At 33.9% G+C, this 15,808-nt stretch overlaps 1 long non-coding RNA gene across 1 annotated transcript; it reads left to right on the plus strand.

Moving 5' to 3' along the window:
* Positions 1-12,197: 12,197 nt before the first annotated feature.
* Positions 12,198-14,909, plus strand: LOC129319052 (uncharacterized). Its single transcript, XR_008595401.1, has 3 exons — positions 12,198-12,554; positions 12,652-12,736; positions 14,638-14,909. It is a non-coding gene; the product is annotated as an uncharacterized LOC129319052 (long non-coding RNA).
* The last annotated feature ends 899 nt before the right edge of the window (positions 14,910-15,808 follow it).

Below are 15,808 nucleotides of genomic sequence, written 5' to 3' on the forward strand. Positions count from 1 at the left end.
GTGTTTTTGATTGTGTGTGGTGCATTGCACGGGTCTGCATGAGTCCATTGGGTATAGTCGTATGGTTGGTGTAGGCTATTGGTATGTGTGGTTGAGTAGGGACACTCCATTTGTGAAATTTTGTGAAAAAGTGATCAAAATGGGTTTTGGTGTCTAACTTTTTATATAAAATAAGTTTGATTGTGAAACCTGTACTATTAGCTAGAGTTAGGAGAAAGCATTGTGTAGATACTGAAACCACCTCAATCGGGCGTCGGATGGAGATTTGGGATATGTCGGAAGTTTGCTCCTTGTGCGGTCAAATGATAGCATTGATGCGGTCAAATTCGTGCAATGCGCCGTGGTGCATGGCGTCTCACGTCGCGGCGCACGGCACAGAAAAGATAAGCCGCGGCATACATGTTGCGAGCCGCGGTGCACGTGTCGTTTTTTGCACAAATATTAGTTTTGAGTTTTAAAATTCACGAATTTGGGTCCCAATTAATTTTCAAGCTTTCGCATTACTTTCAAACTCTGATTTGAACACTTTAAGAGCATTGTTTAAAAATTGAAATGTTGAATTTGGGATTCTTTCTAAAAAGGATTTGAGAAATTCTCTTTTTATGAAATTTTACAATTTGATAATCCTTTAAGAGTTAATCCCTTGATTGCTATGTTTTGGAGTTAAACGTGGATTATTAAGGGAGATCTTACACCATGTTTTCAAGCATCTGTAAGGCATGAAAATCTTTTGATGTCTATCAGCCAACCCCTTACTAAAATAAGCAAGTGGCTACTTTTCCTGCATCAGACTAGCCCTTACTCTTGATCTACATGCATCTGTCTCTACCATAAATTCTTTATTAAAATCAAGAAGGGTAAGAACAGGTGTTGATGCCAAGACCTTTTTGAGGTTATTGAATGACTCTGATGCAAAATCTGACCACTTGAAGTTATCTTTCTTTAGAAGAGAAGTCAATGGCTTTGTTAAGACTCCATAACCCTTGACAAATTTTCTGTAGTATCCTGCCAAACCTAACAATGCCTTGAGTTATTTCACAGTAGTTAGTTCAAGCCATTTAGCAACAGCTTGAATCTTCTTTGGATTTGTCCTAACTTGTCCAACACTAATTAGATGACCTAAATACTCAACTTCAGCTACCGTAAAAGAGCATTTGCTTTTTTTTTTAATAAAATAATGGTGCTATCTCAAAATAAAGAATACTTCCTTAAGGTGTTGTACGTGATCATCAAGGTTAGAACTATAAATTAATATATCATTAAAAAAAACTAGCACAAACCTCCTCAAATAAGGTGAAATATACTGATCATAACCCCTTGAAAAGTTGTCGGGGCATTAGGTAGGCCAAATGCCATAACTAACCATTCATAATGCTCACTATGTGTTTTAAAAATAGCCTTTGGAACATCTTGAGGAACCATCCTGATTTGATGATATCCAGCCCTTAAGTCTAATTTTGTAAACTATTTCGCAGCACTTAACTCATCAAAGAGGTCTTCTAATAAGGGAATTGGATATTGATTCTTTACAGTGTTCTTGTTTGATTCCTTATAATCTATGTAGATCCTCCAAGTGCCATCTTTCTTTTTGACTAACACAATAGGAGTTGAAAATGGGCTTGGACTTTCTTGAATCACCCTATTAAGCAACAATTCCCCCACTAATCCTTCAATAATATCCCTTTGAGCTGAGGGATATCTGTATGGCTTGAGATTAATGGGATTAGTCCCTTTTTTAAGAACTACAAAGTGATCATGGCCTTCCCGTGATGGTGTCGCCCCTTTAGTGCCTTAAACAAGTTATAAAATTCTTGTAAAGTTCTAGAAATTCCCTTTGGGATCTTTGAACAGATTTGGATAGAAAGGCATTCTATCTTCTCTTGTCCCTTGGCCACTAATTAGAGCAAAAAATCTTGACCATCATGCAATTCCTTGATTTCCAGCTTCTTGGGTTGTACCATTCATGGAGTGTTAGGGGGGGTAGCTTGAAGCTTGCACAATTTTCCTTCTAGGCAAAAGAATATAGTTAATGACTCATAATCCCAAAATGCATTTTTAATGCTTTTGAGGCATTTAAACCCTAATCCTAAATCATAAGTGTACAATTCAAGGATATAGAAATCAAAAGTAAATTCTAAGCCTTGCATCCTCCATTTGAAATTTTTCCAAATGCCATAAACTCGTAGCTTTCTTCCCCCTACTACTTCCACCCAGCTTTTTGGTTACTTTATGATCTAGGAAATCATGTGTATTGCCATTATTAATGAGTATCTGAAGCTATCTCTTGCCATAGTACCTAATGACTCGCATAGTAGAAGCTTCATCAACTCCTTCAATAGTATGAAGGGAAATACTAGGTCTGTTATCTTCTTCCTTTTCTTCAGCAGTAGAAAGAGCATCTTCTCCTTGGGTGTCTTGAGTTTCAAGGAAGTGGAGTTGTAACTTCTAACATTGAGGGCATTTGTGGTATTTGGAGAATATTTCATGGTAGTAAAAAACACAAGTTTTTGCTCCAGTGTTCTGCAACTTCCTTTGCAAAGAGAATTTTAGGCGATTTATACACACTTTTTTGGTTAAAAGAAAAAGTTTTTAAATATAAGGATGTTGACTTAGCTTTCCCTTAGGTCCCACCATCAATTAAAGCATTTTTGTAAGGGTCCAAGTGGTATGATAAAATGGCTATGTGGAAGAAGCTATAGGTGCCACGTGTCCACTATTCTTGTGTTGACTTTTCTTCTCAGCCTTTCTTTTTAATGTAATTTCTTGCATCCTTGCTAGGCTTCGTTCCTCCCTCATAGTTCTTTATTTAAACAATTTGACAGGTCTTGCAATTTCTTCTAATAGCCTATTGAGATAAACATCAACCAAGTATTTCTTAGATAAACTAAGTATATAAGAAATAGTGTCAAATTTATTGTTGTAATCAGCCAGTGTTCCTTGATGCTTGAGGCGCACCAAATCACTTATTGGTGTCTTGTGTATAAGGCCAAAGCGATCCTTAAGCTCATTGATGTATTCTTCCCAAATGGACACACTCCTGCCCATTTTTTTCATATGCAACGTGCTACTGGAATGCTTTTGGGTCAAGATGCATGCTTGTAATCTTGACCTTTGACTCTTCGAGGGTTTCATTGAGTTCAAAATAGCACATGCATTTCAGTATCCAGCCTTCAACATCCTCTTGAGTAAACTTTGGAAAATCCATTTTGGTGAATTAGGTTGGTTGGCAATACCCATTCCATTCTTGGTCGTTGCGGCAATATTGGTCCTCTAATTCTTGGTTGTGATACCTATGGTGACCATTGCGTTTGTCCCCATTGTTATCTAAACCACACTGACAATTGTGCACAAGCATCTGTAGCTGGTTTGAGATACCTTCAACAAATTCAGTCAAGATATTTCCTTTATTAAAGTTTTCTTCTAGTCGACCCACACGTTCTTCCATTGCTTTCTTGATCTAATTTTTAGTCTAAACCATGTATTGTTGAGATGAATATGAAAAGAGAAGTGGCCGAGGAGTGCTGCTTTGATACCTTTATTGTATCAGAATAATTTTGGATGATAAAGAAAATAAAGAGAGATAGGAGAGATTAGAGAGAAGAACAGGAAGGTTGGGAGAAGAGACAGGAAAGATAAGAAGAGATAGAAGAATTGACAAGATTAGAGAGAAGGAAAGGTTCAGAGGAATTGAGAAACACAAAGATTCTGCATAATACACTTCTAATCATTAAAGATAGGATTACAGGTTAAATGTCTCATTATTTATAGGTTTCACACTCACACTTCCCAACAGCTAAATCCCAATAACTATCATTTAAATCTAAAATAACTAACTACTAATGACAAAACTATAACACATAAGAAGAAAGTTTACTTCAAAACCAGACATTTCTTGCCCAAGGACAAAGGAAAAGAGCATCCCCCCAAGTTTCTACCTCCTCAAGACATACAGGACACATCAAAATTACAACAATCCTTTCCTTTCAAGGATTCTATAACAAGCACTGCTCTAACAAAACATCTCCATAGGAAATGATTTATTTTTGGAAGAGCTTTAACCTTCCATATCATCTTCCAAACCTTCTTATTCTAGTCATAATTATTATTCCTTCTAACAAAGGGATAATGATCAAGGAAAAAATTTTCTAGAGCACCTGCCTCTAACCTTCAAAGACACCACAAGAGTTGATCAAGCTTGATCACGTCTGTTTTTTATACGGGATGTCACCACAAAACACTAAGGCTTACAAGATTTATGAACTTTTAAATGAATAGTTTCATTTAACTTTTCTTCTTTTTACAAAAGGGAGCATGCCTAGTATATATAGGCTCATAAGAAAGATTATTTCCTATTATTAAAAACCCTAATTTCCTATTATTAAAAGGGAAAGAAAATAATATAAAATAAAGGAGAAAAATACCTGGCCATATAATTTAGGAGATGTGATCATAAAATTATGAGATTACAAAACTTAGAAAATAATATAATTAATCTTAATTTTTGACTAGATTTAAAATAGAAAATTATGACTAGTCTTGCTCTTTTAAGAAAGAGAGTCAAGTCAAAGGACCACCAAGTTAGGAAGTAATTGAGAAGTGTTGCTCACCGTAAGTGTATGGGCTGAAGCAAGTAATATAATGAAAGTAAAGTATTATTTCCTTGAGAATTTGTTTAAAAACAATGATTAAACAAAAGATTAAGTGAGTTCAACCAAGTTAAGCCAAAACATAATTAAGTGAAGATGATGTTGCAAACTAAATTAACACTAAAAAATAAAGAAAAACAATTGATTCACAAACTTGAAAAACAAATTGGAACTTGTGATTATTTATCCTCCTGGTATTTCATAGCACTAAAATTACCTCCTTTTATAAATGCTTTTGATGAAAATAACTGCTAATTTAGGGTTTTAAAAATACTTGGACAAGCTCTCTCAAGTCATGAATAAGTGTTTAGTTAAGTTAATTGTCTAATTTTTTGGTTACAATTAATAAAACTCATTTTATTCTATGTTACTAGCAAAACTATTCATTCAACACGCAAATATTAAGTTCTTGCACCATTTTACCCAAGTTTTACACTTAATCTAGCCCTCTCAAGCATCAATCAAGTGAATCCAACATCTAAATGGTGGCTAATCAGTTAGAAGCATTAAGAAAAGAGTAAAATAAACACACACACACACATCATTAGTTACAAAAAGAGAGAAAAAATTTAGTGTTAAGCCATTCAGGGTTCCAAATATTTATAGAATAAAGAATTTAGTTACTCATAATCATCTACAAACTACAAATATATAAAATAATTGGATCCATTTTAGATTACAAGATAAGAAAGGGAAGAGGAATAGAAAAACAAAAAAAAAAGGAGCTCTAAATGTCTTCAAAACTTCATTCCCTTGCTTCAAGCACTTTCAATTCTCAAACCCTAGCACACCCAAGCTCCAATTGTGTATTAAAATGAGAAGAATGTGTTTTGGATCGAGTTCATAGCATATATGTATCGTGCCCAAGCATTATCAAATAAAATGGAGCGTTTTGCTGACAGCGGTGAAAGTCACGATCGAAAGTCACGACTTTGGGACGACTTCGACAGTTTTGTACTGTTTTTACAGCTAATGAAAATTATTGTTTTTGTATTTGATTTTTTCATCCAAAAGCCTTCCAAAAGCAGCAACAAAGGTTCAAAATGCTTCAAATCAATCCTTAAACCAAAATAATACAAATTAAGTTTAAAAATATCAAATCAAAGCTAATTATGTAAACCCAAAGTAACATGCACATTTTTTTAATTTGGACAATTAAAATATACACAATTGAGCCAAAATATATTAGAATCTAAGGAAAATGTGATGAAATGATATGAAATTTTAGCGGTTAACAAGAAGACAATTGAGGATCATAAGGCACTTAAAATCACTTCACCCTTGTCCTCTTCACTAGGGTTTCATGCCTCCTTACTTGCACAAGGCTCCACTTGTAGTCTTCCTTGCATTGGGTTATGGTTTGCTTCCTTGCATTGGGTTATGGTTTGCACCTTTTAGGCTTGACTTTTTATGAATTTGGATCTTAAGCACATTATACATGTCTAGATGCTCTCCTTTGGGCTTGAAAGGCATCCCCCAATACTCTTTAAACTCTTGTACTTCTTACACAAGACTGAACAAAGGTTGCTTCATAGCTTTAGTTCGGGCTCTTGTCATTGGGCCTCTAATATTTTGTAAAGGGTCGTTAGGCACATTGGATTGAAAGTGTTAGGTTCTTTGCTCCTTACTTTGGCTCCTTTCATGCCACCATGCTCATGTTTGTCATTCTCAAGCTCTCCAAGCTTACTTGCCATGTTATCAATGCCATGGGGTCTAACACAAGCCATGATGCATTCTTGGAGGAAAAAAATTTCCATAATTAGACAAGTTAGCTTCCTACCTTAAAGGCTCACAATTTCAGCCAAATATTTACTTATATCTTCATTGGCATTCATGAAAAAAAGAATATCATTTGCAGGAAGCTATGTGTCACAACTGGAACTCATCCTTATACCCTTCAGCATTCTTACTAATCATATAAGGAAAAACTTCTACCATTATGATAAATATGTATGGATACAAAGGATCACCTTGTCTCAAACCTCTCCCAAAAATAATAGAAGCTACCCTTCGTCTTGACAAACAAATATTCAACGTCACAGTATCTATACCTTCCATCGCCAACCTTACCCAAGATTCATAAAAACCAAGTTTTAAAAGAGTAGCTTCCACAAAATCCCAATCTACTCCATCATAAGTTGTACCCATATCCATTTTTAATGCAAATTAACATCTTAAACTAGTTCTTCTATTCCTCAAATAGTGAAGAATTTCATGTGGAATAATGACATTATCATATATCATTTTTTCAGGCATGAAAGCCCCCTGACTTTGAGAAATATAGCAGCTCAATAAGGGTTTTAGTCTACTAGTTAAGACTTCTAACACCATTTTATAAGTAAAATTACATAAATCAATAGGCCAAAATTGTGAAACAAGTTCAGGTTCATCAACTTTTGGAATTAAAGTGATATTTGTCCAGTTAAGCTTTGTTATAGAGTCCTTACCTTCAAAGAAATCTTGCATCATGCTACAAATTTCTTATTTCACATCCCTTCAAGAATCTTGGGAAAACTTGCCATTAAACCCTTCAGGCCTGGGAGCTTTATTCCCTCCTAATTGAAATACAGCATCACACATTTCTTCTCTAAGAACAAACCTCATCAGATCTGAATTCATATCTCTTGTTATTCTACAGTCAACATATTGTAGCACCTTACTAAATCACTAGGAGCAGAAGGCCGAAAGGGATCCTCATAATAGTCTACAAAGCATTTAGAAATATCACTTGCTTCTTCCAACCATTCACCATTCATACCTTTTATCTTTAAAATAGTATTTCTCTATCTTCTCTGGATTGTGGACAGGTTAAAAAATTTGGAATTCATATCCCCCTATTGCAGCCAAGAATATTCTTGACCTTTGCCTCCAATATTGCTCCTTCCTTTGCCAAATGTTCTTTAATTCTATTTCTGCTTCTTCCAGATTTCACAACTTATCCTCCGTGAAAGAACCATAAGAGCAGTCATCAATTCATCAATAAGTTTCTTATTATTTAGATATTCTCTTATGCTCCATTCCTTTAACACCTTTCAACAGTGATTCAATCTTTTAATAACATCATTCACACAAGTTCTAGCTTCCCCCTTACCTCTTTCCACCCTTGTCTCACCACTTCAGCATAATCAGGATGAGTATGCCACATATTCTCAAACTTAAGTCTCCTTGGAGTAGTAAAAATCTTGTAGCAAAGATCCACTAGTATCATATTATGGTTGGAACCAATAGCCTCAAGATAAAAAGCTTGTGCTGGAGGAAATTTCTCCCTTAAATCCACATTACCAAACACTATCAATTCATTCTTTCATATGATCATCTCCTACTCTCTAATTACTCCAGGTGTAATTTGAGCCATTATATCCAACATCAGTCAAAATACAGTCAGTAATGAGCTGCTGAAATTTCAATATCTTCTTCATTGCCCTTGGCTTTCTTCCTAACTTTTCACTTTGAGAAGTCATGTCATTGAAATTCCTGTCCACAACCATTCATCCCTCACTCTCCCCAGCCAAATTTTGAAGATTTGTCCACACCTTATCTCTCTCTCTCTCTCTCTCTGAGAGCATGTGCAACATTTACAAAATCAGGCACTTCAGTTGCGGCAGACATGATTTTGACATGAATATAATGATGAGGGAAGTTAATACTTCTACATCCACCTCATTATTCCACCACAAACATAAGCCACAACTTTTCCCTCTACGCTTAACCAAATACCCCCTCCTTTTTTTCCTTAAAAAAAAAAAAAAATTCCCTATAGGTTTCTATAGCACATTGTTGAACCTGCCTTTGCCAATTATTTCCTTTTTTTTTTTTAAATAACTTCTTCTTTCCATCTTTTTTACTTTTCGACTATTGTACTTTAATTTTCTTTGTTTTAAATATATTGATCCATTTTATCAAAAGAATAATTTTATTTTTTATTTTTAGAAATTTGAAACAAATTAAATTTTTGAGAATAGTTGAAACATTGATTTGCCCTTGTACTAAACCTTGTGCATTTGTTTGGCAAAAAAAAAAAAAAAACACCTCGTACATCACATATAGGGAATAATTTTAGTATTATGGGAATGGCACATCTTGGCTTTTGTCATGCTTCCTTTGCTTAAAATTAAGTTTAGCTATTGAAAAATATTTGATCCTTCACATGCCTTCCATTTCTAGCAAATTGTTTTAGCGTTAGAGCTTCTCGATTTCTTGATGAATGTACTAATGTGCTTAAATCTAGATCATGCATATTACTTTTAGCACACCAAATTATTATATGTTTAATGTTTTAAACAACCCAAAATTCTTGTGAAAATCTAATGTTGAGAAACAAAATATCAATGAGCTTCAAACACATTCTTTTAAACTATAACATGGATAGAACATAAAAAATATTAAACATCCAAAAATGAATCTTGTATTAAACACATATCAATCTGATAACTTTTAACTCATTTAATCTATTGTTGTGAATTGATTTGACTGACACCCTCTATAACAAATTTAATTACTTATTTATTTATTTATTATAGATTAATATATTTTAAACTAGAATAACTCCCCTTACGTATGATGAAATCTTCCCCATGCATCGGATGATGGAGAATTCTAGTTAGTAACAATTATTTATTGGTGAACAAGCATACACAAGTACATTCTTTATATTTGGTAAACAATCTCCTTTTGCATTTCACTTACAACTACTTGCACTACCCGCGATGGAGAAGAGGATAGCGACAGCAACACGATAAGGAAGGCAACTTGGCAGCAAGATGGAAGAAGATGAGGACAATTGGGTCTTTTACCTTATTTTTCTTTGATTTAAGTCTATTTTTTTAATCTCAACACATACCAAACATAATTTTAAAGTTTATTCCCACTCCCGTTTCATACCCAATGTCATAAAAATGAATGCTTTATACCAAATGGGGCCTGAGGGTAGAGATGGGAATATCAGTAGAGTTGTTAATTTGAATGAGTCAGCCTTATTTAGATCGGACTTAATTCAGCTAAAGCTTATTTGAATCATATTTCAGATACTTGAACATTGAAAATTCACATATAATCAAGCCTAATCTCAACACCTCGAGCTTTCAAGCCGCCCAATACTTGAATTGTTAGAGTTTTTTATTTCATTTTTTCTTTTTTAGCTAATTCCAGTTTTTATCTTAAAAAATAAAGATTTTTCAAACCATATAATACTTTTTTAATAGGAAGGAAACAGAACAAACAAAACAAATACCAACAAGGAAAAATACAAAATAGAAAGCAAACTATGGAGGCCATAACAGCTCTGGCAAAGCAGATACATCAGTTATGACATGGTAGAATCCAAGTGAAAGAGACAAAACATGTTTAGCAAGGGCTTCATCTTCCATTTTGAAATCATGTGAAACATGCTGAATACGAATCTGCCAACTACAATTCAACAGCTCCTTGATAGTCAGTAGCTCATTGCATTTCTCATGGGGATCAACATTCTTTTCCTTAATGAGTTTGAGCACTTCCATATAATCAGTCAGGAGGAAAAACCTTTTCAATCCTTTATCCTAGGAAAATTTTAATCCCATGAGGAATGGCCATATCTCACTTAGCTTGTGAGAGCATCACCCTTAATGGGCCAAAACATGAATGCCCCTACGTTCTCTCCTTGATGATTTTTGAATACCCTCCTATAGCCTGTCGTCCATGACTGAATCAAATGAGCACCATCAACAAATACTATAACCTTATCCATGGTGGGGAGAATAGAGTGTTGAGAATTAAAATTCCTCACCAAGAACAGTAGCAACCTTAACAGAACCTAGGCTTTAGACATGCATCGTAAGATGCCATGTGCCTGAGCCGAATATCAGCATTAGAGGATGCGGTATTTTGAAAAATCTGCTCATTTCTTCTCCTCTAGATAAGCTAACGTACCATTGCAAACCAGCTACCCCATTGCTCCTTAAATAATCCCATGTTTGTAGTGACAATAAGTTTGCACCAATCCCATAACTGGAGAGCAAAGAACCTCTCTAAATATTCAAGTTTCACACTCCTATGCTAAATCTCCTTCACTTTATGACAGTTGCGAAGAACGTGTAAAATACGATACTCCGTTGAATTACACCAGGTACAAACGGCACTTGAACACAAATTCTTCCTCACTCTCAATCTGTTGGAAAACGATCATGGAGAGTCAACTAAAGAAAGGATTTACACTATTGTTGAACACTAAATTTCTGGATTTTTTACCAAAAAGGGGAAGATGGTGTCAGATCCTCATGAAGTAGAGAATATGCACATTTTATCAGGAAGTTCTCGTGCTTTTCATGTTTCCAACGAATAGTTTCCCGCCTATGATGTCTTGTGGTGCATTCAAGACTAGTAAGTATCAAATGCCAAGTCTATTTGATCCCATACCATAGACGAGAACCTAAGCGCGATCAATTGATACTTGGAATCAAATCATTCCCACAATTATACTTGTGTAATACCCAAAAATTTTAAGTAAAATTTAAAATATATAATAATGCGTTTTAATTGTATTTGTATTAATTTTGGAAATATGTAAGATTGAAGAAATGTTAATGTATTTTAATCGCAATCATAAATAATAACAGAAAGCATGTTAAAATCATGCCTTTTACGTTTTCCTTTGTTGAAAAATAATTTACGATACATTTTAAGCACACATTCACTGTAGAGTCATTCTTTTTTCCACGTTCTTAAACAAAATTTTATCATTTTATAGTACGAATTAATGAAAAATTGCCCTACATCATGAAGTTCTATTTTAACTAGTAAATTACCCGTGCGATGCACGGATCTTATATTATAATTTTTATAAATAAATTCAATCTTACAGGATGATCTTTCTCAAAAGAATAACCTATAGTAGACATATTTTTCATATCATCTCAGACATTGTGGGGCTATGTAATTATCATATTTAATATTAAATATGCATAGTAGAGTTAAGAAAATGGTAAAAACTAAATGCATATGCTATAAATGGATACGGTGGAAAGCAAAATTAACAAAAAACTAAATGTATGTGATATAAATGGATACAGTGGGAAGAAAATTAACAAAAAATTATAATTAATTAGAACAAATTATCAAATACTTCCCTATAAACAACATTAGAAGTTATATACATGAAGTGACCATCCTCATCAAGAACCAATATTTTTAAACCCTTCCTACTTCAGACATAAGAAACAATAACACATAATTGGTTGTGGGTGGAAATACGACAAGGCAAGTACAAACCTTCATGGCACAGGCTTTGGCCCTGCTTGTAATAACCAAAGAATTCAAGTAAAATTTCAAAATGCATATATATGTAAGTTTGCATTTTGATAGTAGTTATATTAATGTTGGATTAGAATTACCGAGAAGGAGGATTGGTTTAGTGGTAGCTGAGCTAGATTTACTTCAGACAGATCTCAGGTTCGAACTATCTGGAGACTAGAGGAGAATTTTTATTTTCCTATTAATTTGTTAAAATTATTATTATACCCCTCCCACTTAATATGATATTTTCCTCTCCTCATTCTTTTCTTTCGGAGAAAGCACGCTAAAAGCAGAGAAGGGGAAGCTCTGGAACCTTCATCGTCTCCTTCGTCTCCTTCCTTTCTTCCTCCACCATTTTCCAGACATCGTTGGCTTGCGTGAGTAGTGATTCTGGCGCTTGATGCACAAGATGCGAAGCACAAAATTTTTCTTCTCTTCATAGCTTTGAGTCACCATAAAACGCAGCTGGGGGTGTTCTGTCACACTCAGAATCTTGCTGCTGTCATCGGAGAGCTGAACGGATCTGGATCTTCCTTCTGTGCGTCCTTCTTCTCCGTTTCTATTTCGTTTCTATTTCGATTGGCATTACCGTCGATCACTGCCGAGGCGAGGTATCGTAGCTGCATCTGTTAATTGAGCGTGAGTTTCTCTTCTCCTTTTGGCCATCGATATTCCTCATCTCCTTCTTTTTCGCTCTCCCGAGATAGATGTTCAAGTTTCCCTGTTGGTGCTGCAGATTTTCTTTCCTTTCCTCTTCTCAGTTCGATTGCACAGGGTCTGCCCATGATGCTCTTTTTCTGTTCTGTTTTTGCTGAGTTGAGGTGAGGAGATTCAAAATTTTTCATTGTTGTTCTGCCGTGAGTGTGAGTGTGCTTTGTTGTTGTTGTGCGTGAGGTTACAAATTTGTGTTGTGTGTCTTATTGCTGCCATACTGTGGTAGAGAGGAGGAAATTCAAAGTTAAGCTGGAAATTATCTTCAAGCTTGATAATGACATACATGTGGGTCAAGTTTTGAGTTAAATTCATTTTGTTTAAATTAGTTGATAGTAAAGATTTGGTTAGGATTAAGTAAAAAAAACATGAGATATGTACCTTGAGAAATGATGAGGATGGTCGTTGAAGTAATTGTTAGAAAAAAATTGAAGTTGATTTTTGAATATTCATGGAGTTTCATTAATTCTTGTGGGAAGTATGAATTTTAATTTGGATGTTGCAAAGGATATTTGATTATGAAATTAAAAATATGTATGACTATTAGAATTCTTGGAGATCGATAGCTTGTTAAGAAAATATTTTAATACTAGAGTTGTTATGCAGGGACTAGAAAAGAATATTTGCCTATGAAATTAATAATGTGATTTGTGAGTTGTTGGAGATGGATAATTGTTGATGAAATATTGAATGTTAGTATTTTTATGAGCAGATTGAAAATGATGTATGTTTGGTGCCTTGACTAAGTGCTAGTGAAGTTTTTTTTTTTTTTAAAGTTTCTTATGTATTATAGTTTAATATTGGTGGTGAGTGAGGTTGGAAAAGGAATTATTGTGATGGTTGAGCATTGAATAAAATCTTAATATGATTTATAGGGAGTTGGGAAGAGAAGAAATTTGATTAAAGTTGAGAGGAAAAATTTGAATTCTGAAAATGACAGTTAAGTGGATAGCGTCCCAATTAATTTATCAAATAATTTTTCTTATTAAAATTTATTTTATTACTTTGATTATTTTAATAATAATTATGTTGATTAGTAGATACTTTGTTAATTAAATTTCTTCATTTTTAAGTTTTAAGATGGTGGTGAAAAACGATTTATCATAGTATATGAATGTTTTACCCCTTATGAGATATCCTTTCAGAATTAATAAAAATTTCTTTTCGTTAGCATTGGCAATTTTTGATTATTTAATAAATGCAAGCATGAGCATTGGATATGAAATTTGATTCTGGCAAGTTTTAATGCTTAAAAGTATTCATGCGAGTTTGATTTTGAGAATGAGAATTGTATCTTGAAAGTGATGATTTTCTCGCATGTTTGAAAATGGTTTTAAAAAAGGGACTTTATACAGAACACTGGTCGTTAACGGCAGTTCCGTTAGCCCTTGGCACGCCATGATACACCTAGCTAGTAGGGTGTTTATGAGAGGTGCTAGCTCCGTGCGATGGCCAACGCACGTGGAACGGAGGGATGGTTATTAGTGAGCATAGTACTCACGTTTGTTTCGTGGCTCTGGCCGCGTTTGGTTTGTATTACCCTCGTGGACTGTGTGTTCACGTTTGTTTCGTGGCTTCGGCTGCGTTTGGTTACTTACCTTCGTGGACTGTGTGTCCACGTTTGTTTTCGTGGCATAAGCCGCGTTTGGTTATTTGCCCTCATGGACTGTGTGTCCACGTTTGTTAATTGTTCTGATAAGTCCCTATAAATATGAATTTGATTATTTAATGATTTCATATCTCGTTGGTTTTAATTAGCAATATATTTTTAATTACTTATTTTGTTTATTTGCTTCCTTGAAATTAAGTTATGACAATATTTGATATGATAATTTAATGGTTTAAGATTTCATTTAAAGTTATATAGAATTCTTTTATTCCACATTTATTTGAATCTTTATGGAGATTGCTATCTTTTTAACTTACATTATTGTTTTTTTAACTTTTCTTTTATTCATATTTAATTATTTATTATTGAGACGTTATTCACTGAAAATTATTTTGGTCTCAGATTTATTAATTGACGATGATCCTACTGCTTACCTCTGAGGGGCATACATCTGTTTTGGGCGGAGTTTTGCCTAGCATTACCTCCTTCTAATGTCAATATTTGAATTCATGTATTTTGTTTTGAAAGTAAGGTTAGTTGCTCCACATAGCATATAGCTAGGTTTCTAATTTGATATATGTTATCTGCTAGTTGGAAGGAGCTAAGCTCCTGATTGATATTATATTTTATGTAAAATTATTGCGTTATAGAATTTTGGGAAGATTCCATTCTTAGGGGAGATTTTGTCAAAATTTTTACAAAAATATTAAGGTTTTATTTAAAAGAAAAGTATTTTTAAAATAAAACATTTCTTAAATTAGGCTTAAGGGATGTGTGCTTAGATGCATGTCCCATGCCAATCACTCCCATATTGCTGGGCGTGACATTACTCTTATCAATGATCATTATAAAAGCCAACATAATGGAAAATTGCCTCTTTCTTATGGTAAATAGCAGCCGGAATCAAATAGACATATATTAATACATGATATATATATTTTCGTCTTTATAGTTGATCCAGACATTTCTTGGACCTTAATAACATGTTTTTCAGTTCGTGTAACTATAAAACTTGTGCATTGCATAATCTCATAGACTTATTAATGTTTCACATTAAAAATAATTAGGGCACTCACTTTAAGCCTTATTTTATAATTTAAGAGGCTTGATGTTGTAATTGAATTTAAAAAATCTATAGAGTGAAAGTCATCAAGTGAATTCATGTCCCTATTGTCTTTTACAATACTATTAAAGCTCAAGTATATAACTCCCTCTTCAAGGAATAGGGACAACATGTACCTATTTATTTCTTCAATCATAGCCAATGTAAGAGCTAATATAGCCATATATTTAAAACATGAAGAATTATAGATATTGGCAAGGAAATGCAAGAAAGTCAAATCAACAATGACTTTTATTGGTTTTTCTGAACCATTCAATAACAAATTAGTTGGAATCCTAATATTCACAAATTTTTCACTAACTCCAGCAATAATTCTATCTTCAATTGAGATAATCTAGTTAGCAAAATCTTGAAAAACACTAATAGATGTTTTAATATTTGTTGCTAGAAGACTTATGTTTCTTATTAGTGTAAGAAGTTGACCATTATCCCAGATGTATGAAGATTTAA

The sequence above is a fragment of the Prosopis cineraria genome, unplaced genomic scaffold (genome assembly GCF_029017545.1).
Source record: "Prosopis cineraria cultivar Desert tree isolate PC_DT_omini unplaced genomic scaffold, ASM2901754v1 PC8, whole genome shotgun sequence".
Classification (NCBI taxonomy): Eukaryota; Viridiplantae; Streptophyta; class Magnoliopsida; order Fabales; family Fabaceae; genus Prosopis; species Prosopis cineraria.